Below are 17,992 nucleotides of genomic sequence, written 5' to 3'. Positions count from 1 at the left end.
TGGAAGTGAAAATGAAACAAAGTGATGATCCCCCCATGATCTTAAAAACGTGAACCATGGGGTATCATGACAAGATTTTAAGTTGTTCTTTTGTGTAATTAGTCAATAAGCTTCCAAATACCAATTACCTTATACATAAGGCATTGAACAAGGGCTGGTTGGTGGTGATTTGATGTGTATTTACTAATAGTAAATACGTATAGAAGCTAGGTATGATACGAGTACATGTACTCTAGATATACGTATAGAAATTTTGTGAAAAATGGAATGAGAATTCAAATATAGCTATCTTTTGTGAATATACTTATATTGTTTTATGTATTTAAGTCCTTAAAAGTGATTAAATACATTACATATACGATATATGTATAAACATTATAGGTCATAAGTATTTATGTCAAATAACGTTACGTATGGTTATCGTTTTGAAAACTTAAGTTAGTAGTTTCAAAATATACTTATAACTTATTGTTATTAATACAAAATGAGGTATTAAAACATCCTTAGATCAAGTTAAATATGTATATATACATATATATACACAAACGTATAATTATCATATGTTATATAGTTCGTGATATCATCAGTCAAACTAGACGGTCAAACGTTGTGTAAAACTCTTTTCAAAAACATAAGTCTCAACAATTTGGATTGCTTATCATGTTGGTAAGGTTTAATTTATGTAAATATTAATCTTATAAGTATAGAATGATGGAAAAGTGCGGGTCATTACAGTACCTACCCGTTAAATAAATTTCGTCCCGAAATTTTAAAATTGTACCTATTTTGCGTCATCGAGAAACAAGTGTGGATACTTTTGTTTCATCTGATCCTCTCGTTCCCCAGTAAACTCGGGACCTCTTCGAGCATTCCAACGAACCTTAACGATCGGTATGTTGCTCTGCTTGAGCTGTTTAACTTCACTGTCCATGATTTCGATTGGTTCTTCGATGAATTGTAGTTTCTCGTCGACATGGATTTCTTCAAGAGGAATGGTGAGATCTTCCTTTGCAAGACACTTCTTAAGGTTTGAGACGTGAAAGGTATTATGTACTTCGGCGAGTTGTTGCGGTAACTCGAGTTGATAAGCTACCGGTCCAATGCGTTCGATAATCTTGAACGGGCCTACATACCTTGGGTTTAGTTTACCCCTTTTTCCGAAGCGTATTACACCTTTCCATGGTGACACCTTTAGCATAACCATGTCCCCGATCTGAAACTCTAATGGTTTCCTTCGAACATCGGCGTAGCTCTTTTGGCGACTACGGGCTGTTTTCAATCTCTCCTTGATTTGTACTATCTTCTCAGTCGTTTCGTGTATGATCTCGGGACCAGTTAACTGTCGATCTCCTACTTCATTCCAACAGATAGGAGATCTACACTTCCTTCCATACAGTGCTTCGAATGGTGCAGCTTTAATGCTCGCATGATAACTATTATTATACGAGAATTCTGCTAACGGTAAATACTTATCCCATCCGTTTCCAAAATTGATCACACATGCCCTGAGCATGTCTTCAAGAGTCTGAATTGTTCTTTTACTCTGCCCGTCTGTTTGCGGATGATATGCGGTGCTCATATCCAAACGAGTTCCTAGGGCCTCCTGTAGTGATTGCCAGAACTTTGAGGTAAATCTACTATCACGATCAGATATAATGGAAATAGGTATTCCATGCCTTGAAACAATTTCCTTTATATATAATCGTAATAGTTTCTCCATTCTATCCATTTCCTTTATAGGCAAGAAATGTGCAGACTTGGTGAGACGATCAACAATCACCCAAATGGTGTCGTAACCCCAGGAAGTCTTTGGTAACTTCGTAATGAAATCCATGGTAATACCATCCCATTTCCATTCTGGGATTTCTGGTTGTTGAAGTAACCCTGACGGCTTTTGGTGTTCTGCTTTGACTTTGGAACAAGTTAAACACTCCCCAACATATGTTGCAACGTCTGTCTTTAAATTAGGCCACCAATAATGTGTCTTAAGATCTTGATACATCTTTCCAACTCCAGGATGTATCGAGTATCTTGTCTTATGTGCCTCGTTCAATATCAACTTCCTTAATCCACCCAACTTCGGTACCCAAATACGATTTTCAAAATATCTAATTCCATCTTCCCGTATAACGAGTTGCTTCTCATATTTCTTCATTATTTCACTTCTTATGTTTTCTTTAGTAAGTGCTTCTCGTTGAACTTCTTTGATTTGTGAGTTAAGGTTCATGCGAATTTTTATGTTCATTGCTCGTACTCGAATTGGTTCTCGTTCCTTTCTGCTTAAAGCATCGGCCACCATGTTCGCCTTCCCGGGATGATAACGAATTTCACAATCGTAGTCATTTATTAACTCGACCCACCTACGTTGCCTCATGTTCAACTGTTTCTGATCAAAAATATGTTGAAGAATTTTATGATCAGTAAACACAGTGAATTTAACCCCATACAAGTAGTGTCTCCACATCTTCAATGCAAACACGACTGCTCCCAGTTCTAGATCATGCGTCGTATAATTCCGCTCGTGAATCTTTAATTGTCGGGATGCGTATGCAATAACTTTCTTCCGTTGCATAAGAACGCAACCAAAACCTTGTCGCGAAGTGTCACAATATATTTCAAAATCATCGTTCCCTTCTGGTAACGATAATATAGGCGCCGTAGTTAACTTCTTCTTTAGTATTTGAAATGCATTCTCCTGCTCAGAGGTCCATTCATATTTCTTCCCTTTTTGCGTTAACGCTGTCAACGGCTTAGCTATTCGGGAAAAATCTTGAATAAACCTTCTATAATAACCGGCTAAACCCAAAAATTGGCGTATCTGCGTTGGTGTCTTAGGAGTCTCCCATTTTTCAATGGCTTCAGTTTTTGCTGGATCAACCTGAATTCCTTTGCTACTAACAACGTGACTAAGAAATTGCACTTCTTTCAACCAGAAAGCACATTTAGAAAATTTAGCATATAGCTGTTCTTTTCTCAACAATTCTAATATCAACCTTAAATGCTGCTCATGCTCTTGTTCACTCTTGGAATAGATAAGAATATCATCAATGAAAACGATAACAAACTTATCTAAATATGGACTACAAACTCGATTCATGAGGTCCATGAATACAGCTGGCGCATTCGTCAATCCAAACGGCATGACTAAAAATTCGTAATGACCATAACGTGTCCGAAAAGCAGTTTTCGGAATGTCCTCTTCCTTGACACGTAATTGATGATAACCCGATCTTAGGTCGATTTTCGAATAAACACATGATCCTTGCAATTGATCAAATAAGTCATCAATTCTCGGTAGTGGATACCGATTCTTGATAGTTAACTTATTTAATTCACGATAATCTATACACATCCTAAAAGATCCATCTTTCTTTTTAACAAACAAAATTGGAGCTCCCCACGGTGAAGTACTTGGTCGTATGAATCCACGATCCAGTAATTCTTTTAACTGATCTTGAAGTTCTTTTAATTCGGACGGTGCAAGTCTATATGGCGCACGAGCCACTGGTGCAGCTCCTGGTACTAAATCTATTTGAAATTCTACAGATCTAAATGGAGGTAATCCCGGCAACTCTTCCGGAAAAACTTCAGGAAAATCTCTTGCCACAGGCACGTCGCTGATGCACTTCTCTTTTTCTTTCTTTTCGACTTTATTAACATGTGCTAGAATAGCATAACATCCCTTTTCTAAACATTTCTTGGCTTTTAAACAGCTAATGAGTTTTAGCTTTGAATTACCCTTCTCTCCATAAATCATCACCTGCATTTTATCCTTACCAGGAATGCGAATTGCCTTCTTAGCACACACAACTTCAACTCCTACTTTGGACATCCAGTCCATGCCGACTATTACATCAAAACTTCCTAATTCTACGGGTATTAAGTCAATTTTAAACGTTTCTCCGGCTAAATTTATTTCACAATCACAACAAATTTTATCGGCTTTAATTAGTTTACCATTAGCTAACTCAATCATGTACTTAGCATCTAGAGGTAATGATGAACAATTCAATTTAGTGTAAAAATTTCTACACACGTAACTTCTATCGGCACCAGTATCAAATATAATAGATGCTGATAAGTTATTAATGGTAAACGTACCCGTAACAAGCTCTGGGTCTTCACGTGCCTCTCTAGCATTAATAATAAATGCTCTTCCACGTGCAGGTCCAACATTCTTCTCTGGATTCGGGCACTGGCTCTTATAGTGACCTTGTTTTCCACACCCAAAACAAGTAACGGTAGCCAAAGCAGTTCTATTTGCATTGGTGGCAGGAGTCTTGGTACCATTTGTATTTGTAACGAGAGCCCTACAATCTTCAGCAAGATGACCCTGTCGATTACATTTGTTGCATACCACACTACAGTGACCAAAGTGATGTTTGTGGCATCGGTTGCATAAAGGACTTTGTCCTTTGTAACCAAAACCTGAACCACTACCCGCACCTTTCGTGGTTTCTTGTTTCTTAAAAGATTGTTGTTGGTTACCTCGATCATAATTTCCATTCCACTTTCTTTTGTTACCCAATACCTTCACATCAGTATTGAATGCTTTCTTATCCAAGATGACCTGATCCATTAGCTCGTTCGCCATGGTTATAGCTTCATGAATTGTCTTAGGTCTTGATGCTGTAACATTTGCCTTAACCTTTGTGGGCAAACCATCTTTGTACATTTCAATCTTCCGTTCTTCGGTTGGAACCAATTCAGGACATAGCAAAACTAATTCCATGAATCGCTGATTGTAGTTGGTGATTTCAGTACCAACAACCTTCAGATTTCGTAATTCATCTTCCAACTTCCTAACCTCGTTCCTTGGACAATATTCGTTGATTAACATTGTTTTGAATTCTTCCCATGGAGTATCATAAGCTACATCTCCTCCTACAGCCTTCACATAATTTTTCCACCACGTGAGTGCACTATCTTGTAAAGTGCACGATGCATACTTGGTCATGTCCTTTTCAACACAACCACTGATTTTAAACACAGTCTCCATTTTTTCTATCCACCGGGTTAAACCAATCGGTCCTTCCGTTCCACTGAATGATGAGGGCTTGCAAGCTTGAAACGTCTTGTAGGTGCATCCTACACGAGGATTTGGGTTAACTGCAGTAGCTCTTGCAGCTTCGACCCATAACATTCTGTCGTTGACTCGCTGGTTGATGAATTCCTCGACTTCTTGTTCCGTCATTCGATTTAATCGCGCCATTTCCTAATGAAAGAAAATAATTATTCACATGGAATATTATAGATGTAGTGTGTATTTATAGTACATTATAGCTTGTTAATAATATGAACCAGGTATTATTATAAAAGCCTTTTCTTCTTATTAGCGTTTTATAATTATATCTAGGGTAGTACCTACCCGTTAATGTTCATACTTAATAGCTTAGTACAGAACCAATTACTACAATCTAAATAATACTTAACCATGGAAAATTATTGCATTTCATACTTCACTATTTTACATATGCTTATCTTACATCGAACATTAAGCAAACCACACAAATAATATTATACAAAACATTATATGATCCCATGGTTTAATACGGCAGCGCATCGTTTGGTCTATTTTCTAGGACGTTTAGGTTCAAGGAATGGCCTAACGCTTATCCTAGCTGTCTGCCTATATTTTGGCGGTGGGGCTGAAGAACTGGATACCGGGATAGCACTAATAGGAATAGCGGGAATAGGGGTGGTAGTGTTTAGTGGAGTTGGTGCCACATCATCATTACTAAACTCGGGATTTGAATTTTCTAATTCATTAGCCTTTCGTTTCTTTCCTTGTTCGAACTTGTCTTTTGTAATTTCCTGTATTTCTTCCTCGGGTTCACTTTCCTCCTCGGGTTCACTTTCCTCCTCGGGTTCACTTTCCGGGTTCCCTATAGTTGGTTCATCCGGAATTTGTGAGTCTTCCCCAAAGATATCATTTTCGTCATCGGAGAGGTTAATGACTGGAACACCATCTGAAGATTCTGATTCGGAGTCGCTGAATGTGATAATAAGTTTCGAGCCCGACATCTATCACACAACAACTAACCCATTAGTACTACATAATATTTACATATAAATTTTAACCAACAATGATAAGCAATGGTTTTTAAATCAGACCCGGTCAAAGTCCAGACTTACTAATGTATCCTAACGACTTATCAGTTAGACACACTAATGCAAACCTGGTTCGCTAAGACCACCGCTCTGATACCACATGTAATAACCCGTCCTTAACCATAAGAACGTGTTAGATAACGTATGATTTCATTGCGAGGTATTGACCTCTATATGCGACATTTTTAAAAGATCAACTGCATATATTATACATTACAAACCATGATTCTTATTTTAGTACAAGCTTTAGACAACATAACGATGATTATCGTTTAGCGATAATCTTAGACTTACAAACTTTACATATGATGATAACAACACGATTTCTAGCATATTTTACAATACAAATCCTTGGATATGCAGTTTTGTTTTTGACACAAATATGAGTACGCAAGATCCTGCTTAAATTCAACATACTGCAGCGGAAGCTTTTAGTAATCACCTGAGAATAGACGTGTTTTAAAAGGTCAACATAAAGTTGGTGAGATATAGGTTTAATGCCGGCAGCAATATATATATATATATATAGACCACAAGATTTCATATATAAACGTTTTAATAAAAATATTCTAAGTGGTTGAGCACTTGGTAACCATACTTAACATTTAATCACGTCGCATATTCCCTTTATTATGAAATCTTACTACACCGTACCAAGTGTAGTTACGAAACGAAGTACTGTGCAACCGTTGAATACTGGTCGTCCAGTCCGGTTGGGGTTGTCAGGCCCGATAGATCTATCAACAGGATTCGCGTTTACAGTACCGCTGTAAATAATAGTTACCAAGCTACAGGGAAGTATGCCAGTGGTACAACTCAACGTAGAATATATTTTTCAGTTACTTGTGTCCATAACGTAAAACATAAAATACATGTATTCTCATCCCGAAATACTTAGAGTTTAAAAGTGGGACTATATACTCACTTTTGTCTTGAAGATATGTAATTTCGACTTGGTCTCCGATTGATATCACGAACCTATCCATATATAATATATCAATACCTTTTCTTTTTAAACAATCGTCACATATATATACTTGTTATACTTTTAATACTTTTAATAATTCCTTAGTCCGTAGTTAGTAGTTCGTTGTTAGTAATTCAATTTTAATGGTTCATATTTAGATGTTTAATAAACCCCCAATGAAATAAATAAAACCCCATCGTATATGTATTGGTCGAGATTAATCTTGACCCACGGTACCGGTGTTGTCAAATGACGTGTTGCGTACATAAAGTACCGGTGTTGTCAAATGACGTGTTGCGTACAATCATGGGATCTTATGATTAATCTTCTCGTGTTGTTTACGGGTGATCCTGAACCATATAAAATTAAATTATGAGTACATATATATAAAATATCATGTTATTTTAGAAAGATGTGATTTATTTAATTTTCTCCAATTATTTTCGTAGCTAAACTAGTCTTAGATATCCGATCTCGTTTTGGTCATAGTTTCTTCGTTACAACTCCGTTTTCGTTGGTTCAACTTGCCATCTCCTTGGATCGAGTTCCTATTTAAGACTATGAACTGTAAATACCTTAGTTTTTATTCGAAATCACAGGTCATAGGTCAAACTTTAGTGAAACTTATGAAGTTAATCATTTTCCATCATGTAAACAACCTTAAATGATTATTTTTCTAAAAATACTTATACTTTGAGTTAAATCATGAAATTTTTATGTGTTATCATATTCATAGTAAAAATCATTTTTCCAGAAAATAAACCTCCAATTCAAAGTTTAAGATGGTTTTTAATTATCCAACCCAAAACAGCCCCCGGTTGCACTCCGACGTCGTAAAAACAGTTTTTAAGGTGTTCTTTGAAAAACCAAGTTTTACCTTGTTAAGTTAGCATATATTTAAGTTATATTACAGGTCTTGAAGTACTTTAAAAGTTAAGTTAGAAGGATCTATTTAGTTTGCAAACAAGTTTGAAAACATTCAAACTATGTTCTTGTTGTTAAAATTTTATACCACAAAATAAGATAGCTATATATATATGACTCGAATAAGATTATGAACAAAGTTACTACCTCAAGTTACTTAGACAAGATTGCTGTAAAAGAGGAGTAAGAACCTAGAACCAAAAGGGTGATGGAATTGGATGAAAGATTGGAAGTAAGTTTGTGTTCTTGGAAGGATTCTTGAAGTGTTTTTGTAAGGTTTTTCTTATGGTGTTTAAGTGATGTTTTTATGGCTAGATCTTCATGGATATTAGCTGAATGGTTATGGAGTTTAAGGCTCTTAAAAGTGTGTGTGTTTTAGCTAAGAGAATGGAAGTGAAAATGAAACAAAGTGATGATCCCCCCATGATCTTAAAAACGTGAACCATGGGGTATCATGACAAGATTTTAAGTTGTTCTTTTGTGTAATTAGTCAATAAGCTTCCAAATACCAATTACCTTATACATAAGGCATTGAACAAGGGCTGGTTGGTGGTGATTTGATGTGTATTTAGCAATAGTAAATACGTATAGAAGCTAGGTATGATACGAGTACATGTACTCTAGATATACGTATAGAAATTTTGTGAAAAATGGATTGAGAATTCAAATATAGCTATCTTTTGTGAATATACTTATATTGTTTTATGTATTTAAGTCCTTAAAAGTGATTAAATACATTACATATACGATATATGTATAAACATTATAGGTCATAAGTATTTATGTCAAATAACGTTACGTATGGTTATCGTTTTGAAAACTTAAGTTAGTAGTTTCAAAATATACTTATAACTTATTGTTATTAATACAAAATGAGGTATTAAAACATCCTTAGATCAAGTTAAATATGTATATATACATATATATACACAAACGTATAATTATCATATGTTATATAGTTCTTGATATCATCGGTCAAACTAGACGGTCAAACGTTGTGTAAAACTCTTTTCAAAAACATAAGTCTCAACAATTTGGATTGCTTATCATGTTGGTAAGGTTTAATTTATGTAAATATTAATCTTATAAGTATAGAACGATCGAAAAAGTGCGGGTCATTACATGGTTGAGTAAGATTCGAAATATAGGATAATATATAATCGTGACGGGATACTCTAGAAATGAGAGGGTAAATGGTTTCTCGAACAGGTTCGCCGGTAAGTGCTTTCAGGTTCATTGCCAAGAGGGCAATTTGAGAAGAATCTTTGACGTGAAATGATTTTCGAATATAGAATGATATTCTAACTTCATAGAATATCTATAATAATAAAGATTTCGTAGCCTACAGATGATCTTACGGCATATGACAAGCAAGTCTACAGATGCGCTAAGATATGAATTTTGTCTATACACTATCGATGCAGTAAATGCAGTAAGACGTGTCTAGACTTATGAATGATAAGCAGGCAATTTCCTAAGGATGAATAACAGATGGTTTCCGACTAGAAATCATAAGCAAAGCTTTTTGGCAGGTAGACACGGTCAAAGTCCAGACTTACTAATGTATCCTAACAACTACCAGTTAGACACACTAATGCAAGGCCTGGTTCGCTAAGACCAACGCTCTGATACCAACTGAAACGTCCGCGACTAATCCTCCCGGATGGAATCTTCAACAGTTGGTCCCATCGCGATGATCGAATTCAAGTAATGTCTTTAGTATGAGCTAATGCACAGCGGAAGACTTAATTCGTACCTGAGAATAAACATGCTTTAAAACGTCAACATAAAGTTGGTGAGATATATAGGTTTGATGCTAGCAGCGTTATAACTATGGACCACAAGATTTCATATTTATACATAATACACTCCTCGTGTATGAAAAGTCGTTGAGCACTTGGTAACCATACTTAACATTTAAATCACAGCAGCATATTCTTAAATAAACCCTACACCGTACCAAGTGTAGTAACGAAACGAAGTACTGTGCAACCGTTAAATGCTGGTCGTCCAGCCCGGTTGGGGTTGTCAGGCCTGATAGATCTATCAACAGGATTCGCGTTTACGCTCCTCACGTAAATATTAGCTACCAAGTATAAAGAGATATGCCATGGTACAACTCAACGTAGATTTTATTTTTGATCACTTGCGTCCATAACGTAAATCATTTATAAAAACAGCGCATGTATTCTCAGCCCAAAAATATTTAGAGTTTAAAAGGGAACTATATACTCACCTAATGTATTTTGTAGTAAAAATACATATAACACCATTGGTAAATTATAAGGTTGGCCTCGGATTCACGAACCTATATCAAGTATATATATATATTAACACGTATATTCACATAATTCCATTTGTTAATTTTATACTATTTATATAATTAATGTTGTAGTTATATAACTAAATTTCAATTAAAATATATACTTTACTTACATATCATATCTTCATTTATATGTTATTTATATTTATTTTGTGAAATAATTTTCATTTATATAAACAGTTATATTAATCTATATTTATTTGTAATTGGTATCTTATCAAAAATCATTAATTTATTATATGTAATATAAGTATATAATATTTATTTACCATATAAAAATAATACTAATAAAAATGTTAATAATGATAAAAATGACAATTTTACTAATAATGTTAATTGATAATTTTAGTTAATATAATGATAATAATAATACTTATTTTCCTAACATTAATAATAATAATAGTAATAATTAATAATAATAATAATAATAATAATAATAATAATAATAATAATAATAATAAAGATAATATTAATGATAAGTAACTACCTCAAAATAAGCTTTAAAAGAAATAAACTGCCCGCAACGGGACTCGAACCCGTGACCTCCTGTTTACACATAAACACGCCTAACCATCTATCTGTTTCAGTTTTTCTGATTATGTTCATTCTTATTTTTATTTAACCCGTGATCAACCTGTTTCTTCTTCATTAATAAAATCATCATAATACATCACGATCCTTACATCATCATTAATCAACACGTTACTGTATATCATAATCATCATCATCATACTTCGTTAATAGTCTTAAATCCTCATCATTCTTATACGATTATTAACAACCTATAATCTAATTAAAACTTGGGCTTTTGGCTCAAATGGAAACTTGGATCACATCGGTCCAACTAGAAAATCAATACATGGCCCAACAAAATCATAACAGTCTCGGCCCAATCAGTAAACGACCCAACACATATTAATAAAGCCTGCTATCTTTTCAAAAACCTGCTAATCAGGTACTCGTATCAATTAATCGTGGATGGTGGGGTTTTGTGACTGTCGGCTGGATTTGAAAAGAAAATGGAAACACAAGATATTAGTCGACTCCTTTATTCACTTGGACCCTACAAATTGGTCATCTAAATTAATTCTTCAATGCCACTTGTAATTAGACAGCACCAGGTGGATTCCACTTCTTCTTATCTTTTTATATAGACCCACATCCTTTCTTGTTTAAATGCATCGCATAAGGGAAACGGAACCAATAATAATAATGGAAACAGGTACATAGTTTCGTGAGTCAAACAGAAGAGAAAAAGAAAAAAAAAATTAAAACGTGGTGATGGTTATCGAACACAGGAGCTATAGAAGTGGTGTTTGATTGTGGTGTTTGATGGTTATGTTGTGAGTGTGTTGTACATTCGTAAAGATGGGTGTGGGGTTCACGGTTTAAAAAAAAGAAAGCAGAAAAAAAAAATGAACAGGTTGTATGTTATGGTGGTGGCGTTTAGGGTGTTCAATTAATCAAGAAAGAAATAGAAAAAGAAAGGTATACAATGAAGGTGGCGGGGTATTCTTGTGGTGGTGATCGATTTTGTAAAGAAAGGTGGTGACGGTTGTTCTTGAACGTGATCAAAACATAAGAAGGTAATTGGTGGTTTTAGTGGTAATCATGATACAAGTAGTGGTGATGGATTCAAGGGTGATCGATGGTTTCAAGGTTGGTTGATGATGAAGGTGTCGTGGTGATCTTGGTGATATCGGGGAGATGAGCAAGAAAAGGTCACGAAGATGGTTTGATGAGGGTGAATGGTTTGTTGATATTGTGGTGATCGGGTCTCGGACATAACCAGGAAGGAGACAAAATCGATAATGGTTACAAGTGTTCAAGTGATGATGGTTATCGTGGTTAAACATCATGTCGTTTAACTTTGGTGATGATTAAATGGGTGTTGGTGCTTTTGAGTTCGAAATAGAAACAGAAACAAGAAGGTAATGGTGGTGAAGTGATGGCTTGGAGAGAAAACAAGAAAGAAGTGGGTGTGATATTTGTAGTCGTAAAGAAGAAGGTAGGTGATCGGTGTAATGTTTGAGTTGCAAAAATAGAAATCGTAAAACGAAAAGGAAAGAAGATGAGTTGTTCTCTACAAGATCACAAGCTTAGAGGTGACGGTTCTTCAATGGAAACTCTAACAATTATGAGATAGTCGATCCTTTTATAACCAAAGGAGATGTCGATAGAATAATTGAGGCAGACAGAAATATACCATCCAAGAAGAAGAAAACAAAAGTTTAAAGAAAAGTAGATGATGATCGAAAATAGATTGGTACCATTTGTTGAAATAATTTCAATAATCAGATGCAGAAGTACAAATTACATGCAGTATGAAAAGGAAATAATAAAAATGAATTTCGTGATTTTGTATATGTATTTAATCATATTTGTATAAATATATAATATATCAGTATGTGTACAAAAATATATATATATATATGTATTTATATATCCAATTATATATTTGATTATATATATAATTCATAATCTTTAATATTTTAAAATATAATATTATTTATGTATAGAATTTGTTTATACCTATATATTTACATATCTAATACACATAATAGTTCGTGAATCGTCAGGTTTGGTCAAAGGGTAACTGATTATCCAAATATAGATTTCAGACTTTCTAGACTCAACAATAAGGTTTTTACTTATCGTGTCGGAAACATATAGAGTTTAAGGTTTAAATTTGGTCAGAAATTTCCGGGTCGTTACACAAGTGATCAAAAATAAAATCTACGTTGAGTTGTACCATGGCATATTTCTTTATACTTGGTAGCTAATATTTACGTGAGGAGCGTAAACGCGAATTCTGTTGATAGATCTATCGGGCCTGACAACCCCAACCGGGCTGGACGACCAGTTTTAAACGGTTGCACAGTACTTCGTTTCGTTACTACACTTGGTACGGTGTAGGGTTTATTTAAGAATATGCTGCTGTGATTTAAATGTTAAGTATGGTTACCAAGTGCTCAACGACTTTTTCATACACGAGGAGTGTATTATGTATAAAATGAAATCTTGTGGTCCATAGTTATAAGGCTGCTAGCATCAAACCTATATATCTCACCAACTTTATGTTTACGTTTTAAAGCATGTTATTCTCAGGTACGAATTAAGTCTTCCACTGTGCATTTGCTCATTTTAAGGACATTACCTGGAGTCGATCATCGCAATGGAACCAAATGTTGAAGATTTCGTCCAGGGGGACTTGGACGGGGTTTGACATAATGGTATCAGAGCGGTGGTCTTAGCGAACCAGGCCTTGCATTAGTGTGTCTGACTAGTAGTTGTTAGGATACATTAGTGAGTCTGGACTTTGACCGTGTCTACATGTCAAAAGTTTTGCTTATCATATCAAGTCGAAAAACATCTACTTATCATCTTTAGGGAATTGCCTGCTCATCATCCTTAAAGTCTAGACATGTCTTACTGCATTTACTGCATTGATAGTGTATAGACGAAATTCATATCTTAGCGTATTTGATAATTCATATCTTAAGCGCATCTGTAGACTTGCCTGATATATGCTGTAAATTCCTTTGTAGTCTACGAAATCTTTACGATTATAGATATTCTATATAGTTAGAATATCATCCGATATCTAAAAATCATTTCACATTGAAGATCCCTTCCATCCACCGAATTGCCCTCTTGGCGATGAACCTGAAGCACTTACCGGCGAATCTGTTCGAGAAGCCATTTTCTCTCTCATTTCTAGAGTATCTCGTCACGATTATATACTATCCCATATTTCGAATCTTATTTATTTGCTCGCTCCAACCGCCAATCATCCCGATGTACTAGCAAAAGTTAACGAACTTCGCGCTCGCGTGACGGCTTTGGAGAACATGGTGCGAAGGTTGCAAACACCAGCAGCAGCACCAATAGCATAATTCGTATCACCATCATCAACGCTGACAGTACCCTTATCACCCTCAACCACAACCGCGTCGTAAACCGTAACATCACAATCTGTACCTCGGATATCAACATCACACGCCTCAATATTACCATCTGTACTTTGAGTATGATCTTCGTTCTACATATCGTTCTACATCGATTATCTTCGCTTTACGTATCATCCTACCTCATTTATCTTCGTTCGACATGACGATTATGTAATCTCTAATGTTCTAGAGATCATGTAATCTAGTACTATCGATAAATTAAATGAGTTTAATATCCTATTGACTCATTAAATTGATAATTACATCCGAAGAAAATATACATGCAAGTATATTTTCATAAAGAATGTAATTAAAAATTCTTTCGTACAAACTATTAATGATGAAAATATTTTAACGGGTAGGTAGTACCCGAGAAATACTTAGATTTCACATTAATAAGTTACACTGTACATTCTTCGAATCTGATTCAACGGTCAATTGCTATCCTACTTACAACCATCGATATACGTATCCGTTCACCGCAGAATAACCATTTCCATTCAAATTTCATATTTGGATTGTGACCTATCAGAATCCAACAAGTGGCATAACGAAGAAAACATTGGACAAAATAAAAAGTGTTAGAAACAAACAAATTAATTATGAGAAAATTCTTTTAGGAATCCACGCTAACTGTTCCTAGCTAACTGTTCATGGCTAACATTTAATATATCGCAATTTACATTCTCGCAATTTTATTTATTGTTATTTAATTTCTGCACTTTACATACCGTCGGGACACATGTACAACAATACGTCGGATTAATTCTGAGACAACACGTTGTATAATGGGTCATGATATATATTTATTTATTTTACGCACTTTAAATAACGGGACACGTATGCAAAGTTTCGATCTATCATATCGACCCATCTATATATATATTTCGGAACAACCGTAGACACTCTATATGTGAAGGTGGGAGTTGGCTATACAGGGTCGAAGTTGATTCCAAAATATCTATATGGTTTGAGTTGTGATCAATACTGAGACCGGTACACGGGTCACGATACGTATTAATTAATTCGAATAATTATATATTTAATTTATATATGAATTTATTGGACCATTGGACAATCGAACTATTGGACTCCTAACTTTGGACAATTAAAATGAATTAAAATATTGATTATAATATATAAAACTAAAACAATTCTTCAAGTTTGCCACTTGATTTCATCTTAAACCTCCTTTGTACCTCGACAATTACAATCCGTGTTCAAATCATTTCATGATTCTTGAAAACACTTCAACCGAGAAGTTGAACCAACCGCACTTCATCTACGAAAGAAAGGATTAATGCACCTGAAAAACTCTCGAACCCAAATTCATATATTAACACGTATCCTTTACCATTTATTAACAAAAACAACCTTACAATTCCTTTCCAAAGTAGCAAATTTTGTCACATCTTCAGCAAGTTAACTTCGACTTCTCAGTAAGACTAATCTTATTATAACCTCGATATATACACGTTGTTCTTTCGCCATCGTTACCGGAAAATCTTTTATATTCCATGACATTATCAGCAGATGTACCAGCAGATCTTCATCCCTTTGGCGAAATCAGCAATCAGTATTCTGAAAATCTCGCAGAATTTCTCCAGTTAAACCTATAACATCTATCCCTGAGGATTTCATACTTTGAATGTGAAGTTTTTGAAAAACACCCTGAACTATGAAGTAGTTCTTGAAATGCTGATGAAGCAGCAAAAACTGTAAACGAATTTAACAGTCAAAAGTTTGATGATAAAGTATGGTGTGTTGGTAAAACTCAGCAAAAGAGAAGGTTTGGAACTGGAAAACGGATTGAGCAAAATATGAAAGAGGCTATGGATAAATCACAAGAACTGAACCTGCTTTCAAAGGAATTCAAATGATTCAGTGCCTGCTAAAACCGTTAGTAAAAACCCTACTCCTTATTCCAAATCTTTTCGGATGATATTCTTCATCATCATCATATCTTAGATATTATAAGACATCTTCATATCTTCCGTTATACATATTCTCCATATTTATGGAGATATTTTCACAACTATCCTTGTCTGAAATCATTTATCACTCCGTAATATCTGCGTTACAATATAAAAGAAACTGTTAGTTTCTAAATTCTAAAACCTTCGAAATTAAAACATGAATGTTTTGAAGTAGTGTTGGGAACTGATGCATGGATTAGTATAATATAATGACACTTGATCAACGTCATTATATTACAGTAAGCCATGTTGAGTTTCTAATGAAGCATGATGATTCTCAGTACCGTCATCATGTGCCATGTTACACGGCTCTCACATTCTATTCAATTCCCAAACATATTAGGAACATATTATCTTTTCCAGGATATTCTGGTAATTTGACAAATCAAAATCGTTTCATTACCATTTCTTTCTTAGAGCATTAGCTATGTTCATTTCAAATTTCATATTTACGAATATCGGATCATTGCTCGCTTGACTTGAGGATGGAAAGATATAAAACCCAACAACCACCCAGAATTTACAAACCGTGTATATCGATGCCGACAGCAATATAGAGACACGGGAGAACTAGAAACACTATAAACACAAGAGTATAGTAGAAGTAAATAGATTCTTCTGGTGATAGATGAAAAAGAAGAATGACATATGTGAAAATTAATAATATATCAAGGATCAGAATGGGATGTGAGTTGTGGAAAATAAGAAAACGAAGGGGTAGATTTATATTGAAATATCCGACAGAGAAATCGAAACAGATTTCCGCATTAAATCAAAGAAGATCCTGATCGCCGAAGAATCAAATCTTATTACGTAAGATTTTCTTTAAATCCCTTAAATCCCGGAAGTCAATAGTAAATACGTCATCGGTTGAAACAAATATATTTATTCATTTCATTTCACTATTTTGTGATAGCTTCATTCGTACGCTTCACGTAATCGAATCGTTTTATCTATATCTCTCAATAATGATAAAACTCCATATTTACATCATATTTGTCATAAAAATATTCCTGTTGTTATTTATGACGACCACTATCAAATTTCGGGGACGAAATTTCTTTAACGGGTGGCAACTGTAATGACCCGAAAATTTCCGACCAAATTTAAACCTTAATCTTTATATGTTTCCGACACGATAAGCAAAATTTGTAATGTTGAGTCTACAAAGTTTGAAATTTACATTCGGATAATCAGTTACCCTTTTACCAAGTCCGGCGATTCACGAACCACTATCTGTAAATAAATAAATATATATACATATATATATAAATATGAAAGGGAAACTTATGTGACTTTAAAATAAACGGTGATCCGAAAATGGGTTATATAATTTTTAGGCTCATTATATATGTATTTAGGAGCTACTTGATAAATTTTGAAACTTTTTATATTTTACCTGGGATCGGGAGTGGACAATGAGTTGATTTTTGTTTAATAATTTTTGAATAGTTAATGATCGAATTTTATACCATAATGACTAAAATAAATAAATATAGTTAATTTTAAAATATGGAATTTTTCCGAACACTTTTATTCGCCACTTAGTAAACAACGGAGTACGAAATAATACCATAATATATGTCGATAGAGTATTGACAAAGTTGAGGCTGCTAATATTTAATATTTATGCACGTTTATTATCATTACAATATTATTACATTTTTTTTATTCTTATCCTCACCTTTTTGTCAACTTATCACAACTAATTCATTGTTTATGAGAATTATTCATATCACTT

Source organism: Rutidosis leptorrhynchoides, chromosome 11 (assembly GCF_046630445.1).
Source record: "Rutidosis leptorrhynchoides isolate AG116_Rl617_1_P2 chromosome 11, CSIRO_AGI_Rlap_v1, whole genome shotgun sequence".
NCBI classification, from domain to species: domain Eukaryota; kingdom Viridiplantae; phylum Streptophyta; class Magnoliopsida; order Asterales; family Asteraceae; genus Rutidosis; species Rutidosis leptorrhynchoides.
The sequence above is the reverse complement of the archived record's forward strand: the minus strand, read 5'-3'. Positions refer to the sequence as shown.